Below are 21,339 nucleotides of genomic sequence, written 5' to 3'. Positions count from 1 at the left end.
TAGTTTTAAACCTAATATCAATTTCTCCTGAGCGAATTCCACCAGTTACTGTTGTTTTGTAGCCTCTGGCCCAATTTTCGACCTCTTCTAAGGTTTTTGAATTTTTCCAGAACTTGATTTCATGATGCCCAAATTAATTTTCGCACCTCCTTGAGAAATTTAAAAAATCTAGAAAAATAAAAAATTGTACCACATGCTCCAGAATGACTGAAAGTCGTGAATTTGGATCGAGGAGGTTCAAACCAAAAGGTTTTCATTTTTTGAATTTTTCCCCTTAAACGAATTTTGCTGGTCGAAAACATCAGAAAGCTTGAAAAAAAGTCGAAAATCGCACTGGAGGCTCCAGAATGTTTAAAAATGGTGGAATTCGGTTCGGAGGAATCCATATTAGCTTCAAAACTGATTTTCATCATTTTTACCGAAAAAGGTTTAGAAAATCAAACATTTCAGAACATCAATATTTTTTTGGATTTTCAAAAATTCGCCAAAAATCGAAAAATCAATTCGGGTGGTTGAAATTTGATTTATAGGGGGTCATGATCAATTGATCAAAAAATTACATCTCCGGCCAATTCGGAGGCTGGCACCTTGAGTGGTTGAAATGAATATGCATGTGCCATAAACTGTCGTGAAAAAGGTACCTTCGGCACTCTAAGAGGAAAGCCAGTGACGATTTTTTTTGTTGAAAGAATTAGCCCATTTTGGGCTTCTATAGTTTCATCTTGTTTTCAGCCCTACTCGGTTGAAATTCAATGCATGTTTCTTCTTCCCTCAATTTTCTAATGCGCAATCTATCCATCAAATTAGTTTTTTTTACAACTTGCAAAATTCTCATTCGTAAAGGTTTCATTGAGTAAAAGCTTAAAATAAAATATCTCATCATACACTCGGCTGCAGGTAACTTGTTAAATGGGTAAATCCTCCGATGAAACTCTTTTTCTTTTCTTTTCTTTTTTTTCACTAGCATCATAATACATATACTTTTTACAAGAGGTAAAAAGGTAACATGAAAAAAAAAACACACACACACAGTAAAAGAATTTGAAACCGAAAAACATCTCTTTCTCAAATTATTCGCATTCGAGTACTACCAGTACGCGAAATAAATCGAATTTTCTCGTCTTTAAGCAGGTCGCCCTCTGTAATGAGATTAAAGGTGGATTCCTCTAAGCCTTCGATTTATTCGATTTTGAAAAATAGAAGAAAAGAAGCGCTTCCGGACTGATTGTATAAAGTCACTATCGAATATAAATCCGCGGTATATCGACGACGTTCACGTCGCGTACTCGTAGTAGTAATTTCACTCGTGAAAAGCGCATCTGAAAGCGTAGAGAAGGAAAGAACTCGTATATAAAATTAATTTTTCATTCGAAATACTTATTCGTACGTTTTGGTTCAGCCGAATTTTCCATTTTGGTTTAGCTAAAGGTCGGTCTCGTAGTACCGTGATCGCGAGTTGTTGAAAAGAGCTTTTAAATGTTGTAAGAAGAGAGCAGAATGTGCAGCAAGATGAAAAAACAGGGGTTGAAAAAAAAAAGAAGCGGAAACAGGCACAGAAGCAAAAGAGAAAAGAATAAAAACAATTTGTAATTTATCACATTAGATTTAGCGTGCTCCGAGACGACGGTTCGCGTTTTGCTACTCGTTGTTGTTGTTGCTGCTGCCTCTTGCGTTCTTTTCGTTGTCTGGGCGAATTTTCGTACCATTTTCTCTATTGTTCGAAGGACATTAATTTAATTTATCAGCTGTTTAGCCGCAGAGAATCATACGTTTAATGGCTCCACGACGCAGTAAAATTTTTACGAGTAAAGAGCTGTAAATTTTTTTTTTTTTGTCTTAAGGTGTTGGGGGTGGATAAATCCCTGCTGCGAGACACTTTTCTACATTACTTTTTACGATTAGATAACCTCTAGCTTCTCGTTTAATACCATAGGTAGGTACCTAACGCAGATGGATGACCTTGAATGGTGAAAAATTCTTTTAATTTTCTCGCACGCTTAGCATAATAATATCTAACGTGTGACAAATTAACGCTTCCAGTTCCGTCCCCGCCCCCGCCCCCATTCCCTGCTGCGCGAAAATACACCCTGGTGAAATTCGCCATCGCCAGCAGCGATAATTTATCCGATGACAACCTTTGCATGATCGATGGAACACCGCGTTCGCCTCCCTCTGTAGCCCCTCTTGCGCATGTGGTTGAAAAACAGTGAAAACTGATTTCCCAACGTAATTGCTCTCTGGTGGCGTATATTCGAATAGTTGTACGATGTAAAATTACTATACTATACCAGTACCTACCAGCGTATAAGAAACCACCAGAGTAATATTTTCTCGCTGATGAGTATCGCGCGAAAGCCCTTTGCTGACGACGACTAGGACGACGCGATACGATGCGTTTATCGAGAAATCATATTTTCCTTATTTTCTCATCCCCTGGTACGATAAACTTGGTCTCTTTATTTGTTCTAGGCGCAATTTTTTTCCGCAAGTTTTAAAATTACCGCCAATTTATCATTTAATTTTGCCGATAACTCATATTCGTATATGGATATTGCGTACGTGGTCTGGGTTTTGTAGGGTTTTGCTACGCTTAAAAGGTTCGTTCTGTGTTCTGCAATATGAACGCGATTAATTTTACGTTTAATTGAAAATTGATTCGGTTTTGACATTATTATAAATGATTATCTAATTATTGAATTTATTCGGTGTGTGCTACGTTTGCTATGTTGCCTGCAGAGTTGAAAGGCTGCAACCCAAGTTGCACGAGTTTGGATGAAATGCGAATTTGCACATTTTTGCAGGACGATTAGATCTAGGTTCGGAAATTATTCTTCATCCGGACCCTTTCTGTTCTGTTTTTTCCACCGGGTGTCCTGAAAAAATCGATTCAGTCGTTCTTGAAAGATTTTTAGCCTCTGATCAAATCGTTCGCGAATGAATCACTATTAATTTTTGGCTATGAAGATTGAAATTGTCAAATTTGTAGTGTCGCCTGAGCTTAATGTGATTTTTTCAGTGATTCACTCGTTCACGAACGATTTTTCTCGTCTGAACAAATCGTTCGCGAACGAATCACCTTCGATTTTTGGCTACGAATATTAAAAAATTGTCAAGTCAAATTTGTAGTGTCGCCTGTGCCTAATTTGATTTTTTCAGTGATTCACTCGTTCGCGAACGATTTTTCTCCTATGAACAAATCGTTCGCGAACGAATCACCTTCAATTTTTGGTATGAATATTAAAACGTTGTCAAGTCAAAATGTCGAATTTGTAGTGTCGCCTGTGCGTAATTTGATTTTTTTCAGTGATTCACTCGTTCGCGAACGATTTTTCTCGTCTGAGCAAATCGTTTGCGAACAAATCATTTTCAATTTTTGGCTACGAATATTGAAAATTGTCAAGTCAAATTTGTAGTGTCGCCTGTGCCTAATTTGATTTTTTCAGTGATTCACTCGTTCGCGAACGATTTTTGTTTGTCTAAGCAAATCGTTCGCGAACGAATCACCTTCAATTTTTGGCTGTGAATATTGAAAAATTGTCAAGTCAAATTGGTAGTGTCGCCTGTGGCCTGTGCTTCATTCCTAATTTGATTTTTTTCAGTGATTCACTCGTTCGCGAATGATTTTTCTCGTATGAGCAAATCGTTCGCGAACGAATCACCTTCATTTCAATTTTTGGCATTGAATAGATATTAAAAAATTGTCAAGTCAAATTTGTAGTGTCGCCCGTGCCTAATTTGATTTTTTCAGTGATTCAGTCGTTCGCGAACGATTTTTCTCGTCTGACTCTGAGCAAATCGTTTGCAAACGAATCACCTTCATTTCCATTTTCGGCTATGAATATTGAAAAATTGTCTAGTCAAATTCGTAGTGTCCTATGTGTCGGATTTGATTTTTTCAGTGATTCACTCGTTCGCGAACGATTTTTCTCCTATGAACAAATCGATCGCGAATGAATCACCTTCAATTTTTGGTATGTATATTAAAAAGTTGTCATGTCAAATTTGTAGTGTCGCCCGTGCCTAATTCCTAATTTGATTTTTTTCAGTGATTCACTCGTTCGTGAACGATTTTTCTCGTCTGAACAAATCGTTCGCAAACGAATCACCTTCATTTCCATTTTCGGCTATGAATATTGAAAATTGTCAAGTCAAATTTGTAGTGTCGCCTGTGCCTAATTTGATTTTTTCAGTGATTCACTCGTTCGCGAACGATTTTTGTTTGTCTGAGCAAATCGTTCGCGAACGAATCACCTTCAATTTTTGGCTATGAATATTGAAAAATTGTCAAGTCAAATTGGTAGTGTCGCCTGTGCCTCATTCCTAATTTGATTTTTTTCAGTGATTCACTCGTTCCCGAATGATTTTTCTCGTCTGAGCAAATCATTCGCGAACGAATCACCTTCATTTCAATTTATGGCATTGAATAGATATTAAAAAATTGTCAAGTCAAATTTGTAGTGTCGCCCGTGCCTAATTTGATTTTTTCAGTGATTCAGTCGTTCGCGAACCATTTTTCTCGTCTGAGCAAATCGTTTGCAAACGAATCACCTTCATTTCCATTTTCGGGTATGAATATTGAAAAATTGTCAAGTCAAATTTGTAGTGTCCTATGTGTCGGATTTGATTTTTTCAGTGATTCACTCGTTCGCGAACGATTTTTCTCCTATGAACAAATCGTTCGCGAATGAATCACCTTCAATTTTTGGTATGTATATTAAAAAGTTGTCAAGTCAAATTTGTAGTGTCGCCCGTGCCTAATTCCTAATTTGATTTTTTTCAGTGATTCACTCGTTCGTGAACGATTTATCTCGTCTGAACAAATTGTTCGCAAACGAATCACCTTCATTTCCATTTTCGGCTATGAATATTGAAAATTGTCAAGTCAAATTTGTAGTGTCGCCTGTGCCTAATTTGATTTTTTCAGTGATTCAGTTGTTCGCGAACGATTTTTCTCGTCTGAGCAAATCGTTCGCGAACGAATCATCTTCAATTTTTGGTATGAATATTAAAAAGTTGTCAAGTCAAATTTGTAGTGTCGCCCATGCCTAATTCAGTAATTCTAATTCCTAATTTGATTTTTTTCAGTGATTCACTCGTTCGTGAACGATTTTTCTCGTCTGATCAAATCGTTCGCGATTGAATCACCTTCAATTTTTGGCTACTGATATTGAAAATTGTCAAGTCAAATTTGTATTGTCGCCTGTGCCTAATTTGATTTTTTCAGTGATTCAGTTGTTCGCGAACGATTTTTCTCGTCTGAGCAAATCGTTCGCGAACGAATCATCTTCAATTTTTGGTATGAATATTAAAAAGTTGTCAAGTCAAATTTGTAGTGTCGCCCGTGCCTAATTCCTAATTTAATTTTTTTCAGTGATTCACTCGTTCGTGAACGATTTTTCTCGTCTGATCAAATCGTTCGCGAATGAATCACCTTTAACTTTTGGCTATGAATAATGAAAAATTGTCTAGTCAAATTTGTAGTGTCGCCCGTGCCTAATTCCTAATTTGATTTTTTTCAGTGATTCACTCGTTCGCGAACGATTTTTCTCGTCTGAGCAAATCGTTCGCGAACAAATCGTTGGCAATTACTATTGATACGTAGATTAATAAATTTTTCGTTTTATTTCGTCACGTATCATCTGATTTGATTTCCAATTGATTCAGTCGTTCTTGAATGATTCGGTCGAATGGTTCATCATTTCTGAACGAATCATTCGCGAACGAATCAACTCCAATTTTTGCTAATGGATTTTTAATGTCAAGTTTCATGCTTTAATCTCTACTGGTTTGATCTATATTGGTGATTGATTCATTCGCGAACGATTTTTTCACCTCTGAGTGAATCATTTCATCCATACCATAAATCAGATACGATGAAAGATTATCGAAAACGACTGATTCACTTGAATATCAAAACAGATGATATACAACAAAACAAGACGAAACATTTTCCCTTCAATCGATGAAAATTGTGAATGATTCGTTCGCGAACGATTTGCTAAGACAATGAAAATCGTTCGCGAACGAACGAATCACTGAAAATTAAAAAAAATCAGAAGGCAAAATAAAACATTCTTTAACCTATCAATTAAATTATGAGTAATTCGTTCGCGAACGATTCGCTCAGACGAGAAAACTCGTTCGAGAACGACTGAGTCGCAAATGAATCAATCACCAATAAATCAAACAATGAATCATTTGAGAACGACGGGATCACTTGAAAATCAAATCAGGAGAGTACGTGACAGAGCAAATCGTTCGCGAACGAATCTTCTTCAATTTGTATCGAAGTAGATATATTAAAAAAACTGAATTTTGGTACTTCTTCATTCCCCGGATTTGATTTAGAAAAGACTCAGTCGTTCTTGAATGATTTGTCGAATCTAAGCTAATCGTTCGCGAACGAATTGAGTCGATAGTTTTTGATGAATAATGATAGTGCCTATTAAAACTGTCAATTTTCGTAATGTCATCTGTACCTTTACCTAATTTGATTTTTCAGTGATTCATTCGTTCGTGAACAATTCTTCGTAATGGATTCATCAAGCATTGACCATCTGTGATCAATTTTGAACTTGGTGACTTTTAATGAATCTTGGTGACTTTTTGTGAATCTCTCTCCAAGAAGTTACCAAAATGTAGAACATTCATATTTGACTGTCTGGTGACTACTTGGTGACAGATTTGCCAAGCAGGGACTATTCATGATCGATTTTGAACTTGGTAACTTTTAGTGAATCAGTCACCAAGAAATCACCAAAACATAGAAAATTCATATTTCATTATCTGATGGTGATCGATTTTGAACTGGATAACTTTTGGTGGACCTTGGTGACCTCAAAAAGAATTGAAATTACTGTACCTAAAGTAGCAAAAATTGATGAAATTCTGAAAAAAAATTGCCAAAATGCTCGAAAAAGTTATAGAAATAATCAATTATAAATAAATGGAAAATTAGACCAAAAAAAAAAGAAGAGAAAAAAAATCGAAGAAAAAGTGAAAAATGAAAAAAATTAGAAAAAATAATGAGATGAGGAAAATGTAAAACAAATGAAAAACTTGAATAATTTTACAATATTTTGAGCAAAAACTGCAGATTGAAACACAAGTTATAGATAAATGTTTCAATTGCAGATTTGAATTTTGAATTTAAAATTTGCATTTAAATATAATTTTAGTTCAAAGTTTTTTTTTTTTTTTGGTATTTTGTAATACATGAAAATGACAGTTTTCGACCCACCTTACCCGCAGGTATGACCCCACCAAGCAAGGGTGGAGCTCTCTATAGTTATTATTGTGTAAAAATTCTCATTCACCTTGAAACAGAAGGGTAGAAGAATTCGAAAAAAAAGATACGAAACTATTTTGGCGTCGCGTACTACAAGTTTCTCTTCCGGTCTCATTCGTTATAAATATACCCTTTTAGTGTAGACCTATAATGGAATTGTTTTCAAACAACTCGACTTTGTAGGATTTTTTTGGCGGAAAAGTTTAAACATTTGTTTCCTTTGGCTGGTTGCCTTTTCAATGTTTCAACTTTCCGCACGCCCTTGAGCAAATTTATTCATTATTTTAATAAATTTGCCATAAAATTTTTTCAACGCGTTGTTGTCTTCTTATAAGTAAACTTTCCCACTGCATATTTTTCCCCTTCATTTATTGAGCGAAGAAAAAAAAAACAGGAACGAAATCCATCTTGACTTAAATCCCTTCAATTTCACTGATCTGCAATCACGACAACATGATGTAACGCGGATTATCTACTTAGCTTTTCAAAGGAATCAAATTTTTCCAAATCATCTCGTATATTCAGTGGGAATTTTTATTCGCTGTCGAGTTAACGTTGTAAAATGGAATTTATCGAAGAGTAAAGTGACATCTTAAATCCATCAGTGTACTCGAAAGCTGGAATTTCCACCACATTCGAGTAGAAAATATCACCCAAGGAGTTTCCGTAATGCTCATAAATCGCAGATATGTTGATAGTTATTTTCGCTGCTGGTACGAGCGATGAGGTGTAAGCTCGAGACGACCCTTCTTTAAAATCTGACAAGTTTTCCGAGCACCTTATAGTAGGTACTAGGTACTACAAGTGGCACTTGTAACATCAAAGTAAACAGATAATCTGGTCTTTTCTACGCGTTATTGCTTCGTCCGAGAGCGAAATTCGTATAAAAGTTGTGTATAATCTCGAATAGCTTGGTCGGTTAAATGCTGAAGGTAATAACCCTTCGGGTCATTAGATTTTTAGCGACATTGGTTCGACGATAAGAAGAACTCAACGTGGTAATAGCAATCATTTGAGCTCTCGATTTAATCGCTGACACATTTCGACGCGATGAAGGGGGAAAGAAAAGTGAAAAGCTTTCGCATGTGTAAATTGCGTTCCATCACCACAAACCATTCAAGTGCAAAAGCAATCATAGCAGATGTCAATAGCTACCTTACTAAGTATATGCATTCGAGTACACAAATAGTAGTTGGTTTTTCTTTTCATAGGTAATCGTCGGTGATCTTTTCTTACCCCCTGTAAATATGTCATTATATACCGACGACGGACGTGGCAATTTCACCCAATTTTATAGCATTCTATGTACGTACGAGTACAAAGGTGAATTTTTTTCTATTTACTTTTAATCTCATACCTACGTGTGTGTGGTGTGCTGAACACAGCGAGACTTTCCGTTGGCTGTATGTACAAATAGATTGGCGAGCTACTTTAGTAAATTGGTAACGTGCGTATCTCGGTTACGATTGCACAGGGACTCGTTTTCTTGAATGAGAACATTCCATTAGAGGGATAAATTATACCAAATTCGATCGCGTTTGGCCGCAATGAAAATTTAATTTCACTTTCAAGGGTACTAATTAACTTAACGAATCTGTCTCGTTGTCAATCAGTGAACGCTAACATGACGTGATTCTTTACTGTACGCTGTTTCGTTCGTTCAAGTATAGGCCTATATCGACTTCGACAGAACAGTATTTGACGAGAGAGAACGATTGAAAAAATAAAATAAAACGAGAGCTGACTATTGAGTTTTTGTTGCCAGAACCTGACTTGGAAAAAAGAGTAGGTAGATGTTTCGTTAGGTATGTCAAATTAATGTGGAAACTTCCTCGTTTCTATTTTCTTTAATTGAATGTGCACGTAATTGTATATTTATCTGTCAAAGTGTAGATGGACAGTGAGAGGGGGCAGCGTGTTTCGTGTTCTCGTGGCAGTTTTAATTATTCTTATTCTATCGTCAAAATTACGAGTCAGTTCGTTCGCGAATGATTTGTTCACGGACGATTCATTCGAGAACTGCTGGATCTTTCCTAAATCGAATCCAGTGAAAAAAGACATAAGGTGACAAAATTTCACTTTTTCAAAACTATCGATGAGAATCGAAGATGATTTGTTCGTAAATTTCTTTTATCGTTCTCGAACGATTTACTTAGAGGGGAAAAATCGTTCGCGAACGAATGAATCATCAATAGATCATACAAGATAAGATGATATTGCAACATACATACGACAAGATGAAATGAAACATTCATTCAGCAGTCAATAAAAATTATGAATGATTCGTTCGCGAACGATTTGCTCAGAGAAGAAGAATCGTTCGCGAACGAATACATCACTGAAAAATTGAATTAGATACATACAACGTGACGACATGATATTACGAAACTTCGCAGATTTAATCCTGTCGCCAAAAACTGAACTCAATTCGTTCGCGAACCATTTGCTCTGAATCGACAAATCGTTCAAGAACGACTGAATCACTATTAAATAAAACTCAGTGAATGGGGTCGAGGAAAAATTTGACTTTTTCAAATCCCATCATAAGAATTGAAGACGACTCGTTCGCGAATGATCCACTCAGAGGTTGAAAAATAGTTCGAGAATGAACGAATTATCCATACCATAAATCAGATACGATGAAAGATTATCAAAAACGACTGATTCACTTTTGGATATCAAATCAAATGATACACAACAAAACAAGACGAAACATTTTCCCATCAATCAATGAAAATTGTGAATGATTCGTTTGCGAATGATTTGCTCAGACGATAAAAATCGTTCGCGAACGAATGAATCACTAAACATTTAAAAAAGTCAGAAGGCAAAATGAAACATTCTCCAACCTGTCGATTAAATTATGAGTGATTCGTTCGCGAACGATTTGCTCAGACAATAAAAATCGTTCGCGAACGAATGAATCACTGAAAATTGAAAAAAAATCAGAAGGCAAAATGAAACATTCTTTAACCTGTCAATTCAGTCAATTGAATTATGAGTGGTTCGTTCGCGAACGAATGAATCACTAAAAATTTATAAAAACCAGAAGGCAAAATGAAACATTCTTCAACCTGTCAATTAAATTATGAGTGATTCGTTCGCGAACGATTTGGTCAGACGATAAAAATCGTTCGCGAACGAATGAATCATTGAAAATTTAAAAAATCAGATGGTAAAATGAAACATTCTTCAACCTGTCAATTAAATTATGAGTGATTCGTTCGCGAACGATTTGCTCAGACAATAAAAATCGTTCGCGAACGAATGAATCACTGAAAATTGAAAAAAATTAGAAGGCAGAATGAAACATTCTTCAACCTGTCAATTAAATTATGAGTGATTGTTTCGCGAACGATTTGCTCAGACAATAAAAATCGTTCGCGAACGAATGAATCACTGAAAATTGAAAAAAATTAGAAGGCAAAATGAAACATTCTTTAACCTGTCCATTAAATTGTGAGTGATTCGTTCGCGAACGATTTGCTCAGACGATAAAAATCGTTCGCGAACGAATGAATCACTGAAAATTGAAAAAAATCAGAAGGAAAAATGAAACATTCTTCAACTTGTCAATAAAATTATGAGTGATTCGTTCGCGATCGATTTGCTCAGACAATAAAAATCGTTCGCGAACGAATGAATCATTAATAATCGAAAAAAATTAGAATGCAAAATGAAGCATTCTTCAACCTGTCAATTAAATTATGAGTGATTGTTTCGCGAACGATTTGCTCAGACAATAAAAATCGTTCGCGGACGAATGAATCACTGAAAATTGAAAAAAATTAGAAGGCAAAATGAAACATTCTTTAACCTGTCCATTAAATTGTAAGTGATTCGTTCGCGAACGATTTGCTCAGACGATAAAAATCGTTCGCGAACGAATGAATCACTGAAAATTGAAAAAAATCAGAAGGAAAAATGAAACATTCTTCAACTTGTCAATAAAATTATGAGTGATTCGTTCGCGATCGATTTGCTCAGACAATAAAAATCGTTCGCGAACAAATGAATCATTAATAATCGAAAAAAATTAGAATGCAAAATGAAACATTTTTTAACCTGTCAATTAAATTATGAGTGATTCGTTCGCGAACGATTCGCTCAGACAATAAAAATCGTTCGCGAATGAATGAATCATTTAAAATTGAAAAAAATTTGAAGGCAAAATGAAACATTTTTTAACCTGTCAATTAAATTATGAGTGATTCGTTCGCGAACGATTTGGTCAGACGATAAAAATCGTTCGCGAACGAATGAATCACTGAAAATTGAAAGAATCAGAAGGCAAAATCAAAATGAAGCATTCTTTAACCTGTCAATTGAATTATGAGTGATTCGTTCGTGAACGATTCGTTCAACCGAGAAAACTCGTTCGAGAACGACTGAATCACGTCACAAAATTTGATTTTTTCAAATCCTCCAAAAAGAATTGAAAATGATGTTGGTGAATACTTTACTCAGAAGTGAATAAACCGGTCGCGAATGAATCAATCACCAATAAATCAAACAATGAATCATTTGAGAACGACTGGATCACTTGAAAATCAAGTCAGAATTTCAGAAAAATACGTGACAAAACAAAATGAAACATTCTTTTATCTAACAATAAAAATTATAGGTAGTGAATGACTCGTTCGCGAACGATTTGCTCAGAAGAGATGAATCGTTCGCGAACGAATTATTCACTATAATTTTTATTGATTGATGAAAGAATGTTTCGTTTTGCCTTGTCGCGTATTTTCCTGATTTCATTTACATAATACGTTTCTGCATAACGTTTTGAGCATTTTTGACAAATTCATTCATAATTTCATCAAGTTTTGTTACTTTACAGTAATTTCGATTCTTTTTGAGGGTTTTTATTCCATTTTAACACTTTTTCATGTATTTTTATTAATATTTTATTACTTTTTTCTGATTTTTAATGATTTTAAATCTTAAATATTTTTTTTATCGTTTGACAACTTTCTTAATGATTATCTAGTTTTTCTATGCATTTTTGTCACATTTAATTTGGATTTCATTGATATTGGTTTATGGTTTGGCAGTTTTTCTTGATCTTGATTTTCAATTTGATTTCAGTTCTTCGTTTATTGATTCAGTATTTTCATGATCAATTTCGTTTCCAGAATTTTACTAATATGTTCAAGTTTTTCCATTTTGTTTTCTCAAGTTTGTTTCTTACTTTTGATTCTCAATTGGATTCATTTTTTTCACGATTGATTTTATTGTTTTGATTCAGTTTTTTCAAGATTGATTTCTTTTCCAGAATTTTATTTCAAGTTTTTGTGTTTCCATTTTGTTTTTTTATGTTCTATTTCGTTTCTGAAATTCTTTGGGTAAATTTTGAGGTTGTAAAAATGATTTTTTTTGGTTCCTTTTCATTTTGAAATGTTTCAATTTTCGATGGTTTGTTTCTGCTTTTTTTTTTGTTAGTTTTCATATTTGAGGTTTTTGTTTTGATTTTTTGTTTTCGGTTTTATTTTTGCAATTTTTCTTGTATTGGTTTTCGATTCGGTTTGAGTTTTTTATTTTGACTTTTTAAATATCAGTTCAGTTTTTTCCTAATTGATTTAGTTTTTAAATTTTTTTGTGATGGAATTTTTTTGTTAGGGTCATTCTCTCTTAATTTGACCAACGTTTTTGAGACATGTCCTTGAATTTCGCTCAATTCTTTCTTACAATATCTACCCATCCAATAAGTAAGAAATCCGCAATCAGTTTGGTCCCAGCTCTCTCAGGGGGCGAGTGGGGGGGGGCTTCTATTATTTTCACACTGTCTGGAGGTACTCAACTTCAGCAGTGCATAACTCTAAAGCCACGATACTTTGATCAAAACTGATTTCACAATTCGAAGGGGCATTGCATTTTGAACTTTCCAAGTATTTTGAAATTTTCAAAAGTTGAAAGTTGAACTTTCAAATTAAAAGTTCAAATTTCAAAATGGCGCTGTAAGTGAGAGTTACCATTCAGAATTCTGAAAAAATTTCCATAGAGATATCATTTGATGCTTTTTCGAAATATTCAATTTTCGAGATGGGATCTTTTAATGGTAGAAGAGCACCCCCTCCCCCAAATTTGGGCAAAACTTTCAAAAAGGAATCTGGGGCATGTGATATATCGAATTGTACGTTTTTGGTGACGCTGAACGCGAATATGACGTCAGATTTTTGATTGGACCCCATCCACGGCCCCCAGCACCTCCCCAAATGGGGTAAAAGTTCAAAAAAGTGTTTTGTTCGTGCGATACATGAAATCGTATGTTTTTGGTGACGCTGAACGCGAATATGATATCAGATTTTTGATTGGGCCCCATCCACGCCTCCAAGTACCTCCCCGAAGGGGGTAAAAGTCAAAAAAATGGTTTCATTCGTGTAACATATGAAATAGTATGTTTTCGATATCGCTGAACACGAATATAGCCTTATTTTTTCAAATTGGCTTCGTTTTGGTTTCATTTCATCGTTTTTTCTTGGTTGTATTCATTAATTTTTTCATTATTTTTTAATAATTTTCATTATTTATTCAATTTGTTACTTCCCATCATTTTTCTATGTTTTTTTTCTGTCATTATTTTTTTCACTCATTTCCCATTCCTTTTCATTCTTCGTTTTATTTCACTCATTTTTCCATTATTGAACACCAAAGTGGTCACTTCAGGGTAGGTAGCCATATTTAGGCACTTCACCTTTTACTGCAGTTTTCCTTTTCCATTTAAAAAATATTCTACTTCAATATTTTGATTCATATAAAAATCAATTCCCATAACTCTGGCTAGGAATAATTTTCTCTCCAAACCTTTTCAATTCTTTTGTGAGCACCGAGCAAAAGCGAAAAGAAAAAAATGATATTCGAGCCTCTCGGTTGAATATCCCATCCGGCGTATAGTCTATTTATCCTTAAACCCTGTGGACTTTGGCGAAGTATAACAAAAACCTGCAGAACGGCTCGATTTTAACAACTGCATTATAATTTAAAATACGTTTACGAGTACGTCGAGGTTTCCTTTACGAGAGAGCTACGTGCGCGAGAGAGGAGAGAGTAAAGAAGAGAGAAGAAAATCGAGGTTTTTCCTGATATAAAATTTTTATTGAGGGTGATATCGAACATCATTAAGGTCTATGTGCTGATATCTTAATGCGATTTCCTTCACGGTTTGCGTGTAGAGTGGAGAGCTACCGATGCCGTTAAGTTGGTCGTCTCCTCGCTATCTGGCTCTATCCTGTGTTAACCATACTTATTCGTATATCACTATTCGAGCCAAATTGAAGAACAAGTCGGAGAATCGATTACGACATTTAAACTATTAAATATAATTGATGGCGACGCTCGTCATTAGGGCGTAAACACGACGGAAAAAGCGACAAACTACTATATCAATAAATGTTCCGGCACACTTGATAGGTTACCGAAATTAAACCGTTGCGAGGTAAACTCGTCGAAGCATTTTTATACGCGGAAAAAAATTAATTATTAATCATTTTTTGAAAGCTGCACGCGTTTTTAAAAAATGCCTCTACGCGGTGGCAGAATTTTTAATTTTAAAAAAAGTCGCTAATGGAGCGTGGGATCTCCCCCCCCCACTCATCATAATATACGGTGCGTTGGCCAAAATCGTGGTCTTTTTTTTTTTGCAGACGTAGGTATCTAGCTATACGAAAAGGTAGGTATACGTATATATTCGATGTGGAAAGAGCTCGATGCTGTGTTATCATTTATTGTAACCATCAATCAGTTAGGACTTTAGAGGCCGCATATTAATGAATTCTCTTCGAGCTTTACGAATTACTTTCATTAAATCAGCCTAAGCTATTCGCGCTTATAAACAAAACTCTCCCAAGATTTGGAAATATTCGCGCGCACCTTCGCCTTCGCCTTTGCCAAATGAAACTTTCGCTATACGTATACGAAACTGAAACTAGACAATAATAAATTGTTTTAGTATCTCGTCGTGCATTCGGTTGCGCTCGCGTTGAGCTCGAGTGAAAAAAATAAACATTAACAGGCCTTGTAAGGCGTACAAAATTACAACAAACGTAGCGAGAAAAGTGATTGATGAGTGAACTTGATAAGAGTTGGAAATGTCATATTCGCCAGGCATCGCTTTTTACACCAACCGTATAACTTGAAATAAGCTGAAATCTTACCTTTATTTTTTTTTCCTCTTTCGTAAATTTATATGTATACAGGGTGTCATAGGTGTATCGTTGAATGTCTGCTGTGTGTTAGATAGGTACGTGTTTGAATGTGAGCGATAGGGTTGGTCGATTTTTAACCTTTTTTGAAATCTAATTGACCCGAATGTAAAAGTAGATATTAGCTTTGGGGAAGTCATTATTCAGTTGTCTTTAGACAAATGCTCAAGTTTTGGAATTTTGAAAAAAAATTGATAAAATGGACTCAATGTGTGTATTAAAAGTGCCTGGTTTGTGTAAAAATCAGATGGAGCGTTAAAAAAATTGTGGTCAAGTGACCTTAGCAAGACATAGGTAAGAAAAATTAAGTCAATGTCAAACTCTCCTACCTAATCGAAAGCTCGAGAGCTCAAAGTTTGACAAATGGAAATTTTGTTTCATTTTTTTTTTGTTTATGAAAAGGGAAGGGTGAAGAGTGACATTTCAGCTCCCAATTTTGAAAAATCCGAGGAACTAAAGGACACTAAAAAAAATCAATCTGAGCGACCACACGTCAAAATTCCATAATTTTTCGATTGTTTTTTCAAAATTTGGAAGTTTAAGAAGCATCGAAGGCTCGAATTCAAAAACTAATTACCTATTTTATGTACCTACTCGAATTTAGCACCCTCGAACACCTAACAAACGATGCATTACACATCATTAGAGCTGGAATTTTTATGCTTTGCATATTTTTCTATGGACTAAAAAAATGCATGGGTAATTATTATTTTGATAAGATCTCCACGAATCATGAGCTTTTCTGATGAATGAATCCAATATCATTTTTGCATATTTTGCATATTTCTGACCAAATTGCACATTTTAGGAAAAAACCTGCATATTTTTAAATATTTGAGCATTCTCTGGTACTTATTTTATTGCATGTTAACGGTAATTTTGCAAAAATTTCGATTTTTAAAACTTTTTTTTTCAAAAAATCGTAACACTGCTAAAATTTTATAAAGAAAATTTTTTTCCGAAATAATTTATGAATTTATAAATGAGTTGTCTTGCCTATTTTTGAAAGAATGTATTTTTAAATCTCTGGGTTCATTTTGTTTTGAATGAAGAGTTTTCATGTTTTCCAGCTTGAAAAATCCTTTTTAGGGATACAGTACGTTACTCAAACTAATATTTTTGCATATTTTCATTATATTATTCTGAATTAAAATCCCAGCTCTACACATCAAATTCAATGTTTCAGCATTTTGACCTTGTCCAGAAACACGGTGAGTGTGGTGGGATTGACAAAAATAGGTCATTATTTGAACTTGACACTTACCTAATTTAATGTATGTACTACATAATTATGTACCTATTAACAAATGATGATTTATGTTCTTTCATTTTAAAACTTTTTCTGAATTTTGATCAAAATTGGGGATCTCTCTGCCCTTTTGCCGGGCCGTTGAAAGCGGGGGGGGGGGGGCAAAGAGGCAGAGTGTCCCAGGTCCGCGCTTTCTGCTGGCCCAGCAAAAGAAGGGCCTGTGATGAAAGAAAACGCTGTTTTTTTACTTCTCAAAACACAAACTTTCGAAATCTTTTGCCCTCTTTTCGCTCTGACTTGTTTTCTTTGCTTTTTTAAAATTGAAATTTCTAAAAAAAAACTTTTTATAGTTTTAAAACAAAAAAATAAACTTCTCGTATAAAAAGTATCATTTTTATGCCTCTAAAAATACAATCAAAACTAACATCCTAAAAAAAATGCAAATTCTAAAATTTCAAAAGCCAAAAAATGAGGGTAAATGCCGCCAGCTCCACCCATATCAAATTTGAAGTTGAAATATGCACCAATCGTTAGTGCATCGTTAGTGCACGTAAGTGCACCAATGCATTTCGTTAGTGCACACCCCCCTCTCCCCCTGTACAAGAAACACTTGGGTGGAGCTGGGGGCATGGTAGCGCCACCCACGTGGAATTTCAACTCGAAATTGATGTCAATCGTTAGTGCATCGTTAGTGCACGTAAGTGCATCCATTTATTTCGTTAGTGCACACCCCCTTCCCCCTCCCCCACAAATTTCCACCCCCGCGACCCCTCAAATGATATGTGGGCGTTGAAAGTGGCATCAATCGTTAGTGCATCGTTAGTGCACTACAATGCATGTGCACATTTTCAGATTCCACTCCCCCTTCGTCCCCACTGATTTAAATTGATATTTAGGTGTTTGGGTGGAGCAGGCGGCATGTTAGCACCACCCACATCGAATTTCAACTCGAAATTGATGTCAATCGTTAGTGCATCGTTAGTGCACATAAGTGCATCCATTCATTTCGTTAGTGCACACCCCCTTCCCCCTCCCCGGAAAATTTCTACCCCCCGCGACCCCCCCCCCCCCTCCAATGGCATATGGGAAATGAAAACTGAAATAATCTTTAGTGCATTGTTAGCGCACGCGCTTGCATCAATCAATTTATTTGCCCCCCCACCCCATGAATTCAGCACCCCCATCATCAAGTTTACCTCAAAATTCACCCCTCACTTCCTAAAATATATTTTTTTAGAAAAATTGTCCACATTCACATCACTGATGCATTGATACATCTATACTACCAAATTTCAGCTTGTTCTGATGATTGCAACCCCACAAAGTGATTTTTTTGTCAGGTCGCGAAATAAAGCATTGTAGAGCTTATACACTATACCAGGATATTAGTCAGGTCTCAATTGGACATCCGCTCGCTAATTCTGTCGAAAGCAATTTTATGATTGAATACTGTTCTACAAGTCAATACAAAAAAATGTAGCTCAGATGTCCTTTTTCCCCTCCCCCTTTTTCTAGAATCCACCCTCCTCCCCACAAGGCTTGAAAATTCGTCTATCTCTTCACCTATTATTGGTCCTAAAAGAAAAAGTTTGAATGAAAATTGTTCCTTAACAATGTCCTCTACAACGCGGTCATCTTTAATTTTGTTTGGAACAACCGTTGAGCTTAAAAGCTCAAAAAAGCGTTCTCAAAATCATTTTTTTTTTTAATTTTCTGCCGAAATTTACAAAGATACATTAAAAATTATATTATTAACAAAAAGTATTTAGAATTAAATTTCCTTTCAGAAGACCCGTATCACAACCAATTTCTTCACCTCCTCCTCGATTCCATAGGATCCACCCCCTTCCCAAGTTTCCAGTATTTGATTTCAGGGACAATTGAAAATAACCTAGATAAAAATTGTTTGTTTTTATTCAATAATGCTGAAATGCGCAGTTTTTGATTAATATAAGGCACAAAAATAGTCGAAACTATAGGTTTGTTATGTGAAAATAAAAAGTTGATTAGCAAATAACATATACTCAGAGCTGGGGCGACTCGGAGTCGCGTGGAAGAGTCGCGGGGAGTCGCAACGGTGCGACTCAGAGTCGGACTCTTTTGAAACTCTTTAATTAAACGAGTCGCAATTTCGAGGAGTCTGACTCTTTTTTTTGAAGAGTCGCGCCACGACTCGAATAAAATCGAATCGTCTCCTGAGACCCTCAAGAACAGGTGGTCAAAATTTCAAACCGCAACGTGGAGTGGATGAAATTTTCAATTTTTCAAATTTTGAAAAAAATTGAGTCTGAGGTACGAAGATTTCAGTTTATATGTAGCCGAGTACGACAAATCGAATAGTTGAAGAAAAAATTTGAAAATTGGTGTAATTGTTCCTAAGGGGTCGAAGTATCATACGAGTTCAATTTCAACTTCCTGAGGACCCCTGGTGGTGGAAGGGGGGGGGGGTGTACATTTTTGAGTACCCCATAAAGAGGGGTTAAAATTGGAATTTTTGGCTCGAATAAAATCGAATCGTCTACTGAGACCCTCAAGATCAGCTGCAGGTCAAAATTTCAGCCTCCTACGTGGAGTGGATGTTTTTGATCTTTAAAATTTTGAAAAAAATCAAGTCCAACCACCTCCAGGGGTCAGCAGGAAGTTGAAATTGAACTCGTATGATACTTCTACCCCGTAAGAACAATTATACAATTTTTCAAATTTTTTCTTCAACTATTCCATTTTTCATATGTACTAGGCCAAATATAGACTGAAATCATTGTATCTCAGACTCGATTTTTTTTCAAAATTTGAAAAATCGAAAATTTCATCCACTCCACATAGAGGCCTGAAATTTTGACCACCTGTTCTTGAGGGTCTCAAGAGACGATTCCATTTTATTCGAGCAAAAAATTCCAATTTTAACCCCTCTTTATGGGGTACTCAAAAATGTAGACCCCCCCTTCAATCACCAGGGGTCCGCAGGAAATTGGAATTGAACTCGTATGATACTTCGACCCCTTAGGAACAATTACACCAATTTTCAAATTTTTTCTTCAACTATTCGATTTTTCATACTCGGCTACATACTTATAGATTGAAAACTTCGTATCTCAGACTCAATGTTGTTCAAAATTTAAAAAATTGAAAATTTCATCCACTCCACGTAGGGGCCTGAAAGGTTGCAATCATCAGAACAAGCTGAAATTTGGTAGTATAGATGTATCAATGCATCAGTGATGTGATTGTGGACAATTTTTCTAAAAAAATATATTTTAGGAAGTGAGGGGTGAATTTTGAGGTAAACTTGATGATGGGGGTGCTGAATTCATGGGGTGGGGGGGGGGCAAATAAATTGATTGATGCAAGCGCGTGCGCTAACAATGCACTAAAGATTATTTCAGTTTTCATTTCCCATATGCCATTGGGGGGGGGGGTCGCGGGGGTAGAAATTTTCCGGGGAGGGGGAAGGGGGTGTGCACTAACGAAATGAATGGATGCACTTATGTGCACTAACGATGCACTAACGATTGACATCAATTTCGAGTTGAAATTCGATGTGGGTGGTGCTAACATGCCGCCTGCTCCACCCAAACACCTAAATATCAATTTAAATCAGTGGGGACGAAGGGGGAGTGGAATCTGAAAATGTGCACATGCATTGTAGTGCACTAACGATGCACTAACGATTGATGCCACTTTCAACGCCCACATATCATTTGAGGGGTCGCGGGGGTGGAAATTTGTGGGGGAGGGGGAAGGGGGTTTGCACTAACGAAATAAATGGATGCACTTACGTGCACTAACGATGCACTAACGATTGACATCAATTTCGAGTTGAAATTCCACGTGGGTGGCGCTACCATGCCCCCAGCTCCACCCAAGTGTTTCTTGTACAGGGGGAGAGGGGGGTGTGCACTAACGAAATGCATTGGTGCACTTACGTGCACTAACGATGCACTAACGATTGGTGCATATTTCAACTTCAAATTTGATGTGGGTGGAGCTGGCGGCATTTACCTAAAAAATGAACACCTTGCATAAGAAAACATCATTATTAGGCCTCTCAAAATCAAATTTACAAAAACTTTCGCCCTTGCTTCGCTTGGGAAAATTTGATTCTTGTTTTAAAAATAAAAAAATCACATTTGGACCCCCAAAAAAACCAAAACAGAAAATGAAAATTTTTGCAAGTCATAATAATAATAATAATATATTAATCACCAAAATTGGTATTTTTTCCCTATATCAGTTGACAATTTTCAATCCAACCTCTCCCCCCCTCTCAAAAAACCTCTATAGTTTTACACCTAGAAATGGAGCAAACTTATATTTGCCCCAGGCTCGCATTGCATTCCGAAGGTAGTGCCTTTTTGAGGGATGTTCGCGCAGATCTCATTTTAAAAAATGATTTTGTTAAATTGGGGGGGGGGGGGTAAAAAGTATCTTAATTGTGATTTTCTAGAATTTTTGAGGGAAAACTTGACTTTCAACTTTTGAATTTAGCATGAAAAGTTGAGCTTGCGTTTTGAAAGTTTAGATTTTACATTTTCAAATTTTACATAATTACTGATCTTGAAATTTTTTTGACCCTATTTGAAATATTTTGAATCGATTTCTGT

General features: G+C 35.8%; 1 protein-coding gene across 1 annotated transcript in view; it reads left to right on the top strand.

The window, feature by feature from the left end:
• The window catches only part of LOC135846553 (orexin/Hypocretin receptor type 1), a 111,818-nt gene that overhangs the window by 9,087 nt on the left and 81,392 nt on the right, over positions 1-21,339 (top strand). The gene's annotated exons all lie outside the window — the stretch shown is intronic.

The sequence above is a fragment of the Planococcus citri genome, chromosome 5 (assembly GCF_950023065.1).
Source record: "Planococcus citri chromosome 5, ihPlaCitr1.1, whole genome shotgun sequence".
NCBI lineage: Eukaryota > Metazoa > Arthropoda > Insecta > Hemiptera > Pseudococcidae > Planococcus > Planococcus citri.
This window is presented reverse-complemented; position numbering and strand designations above follow the sequence as displayed.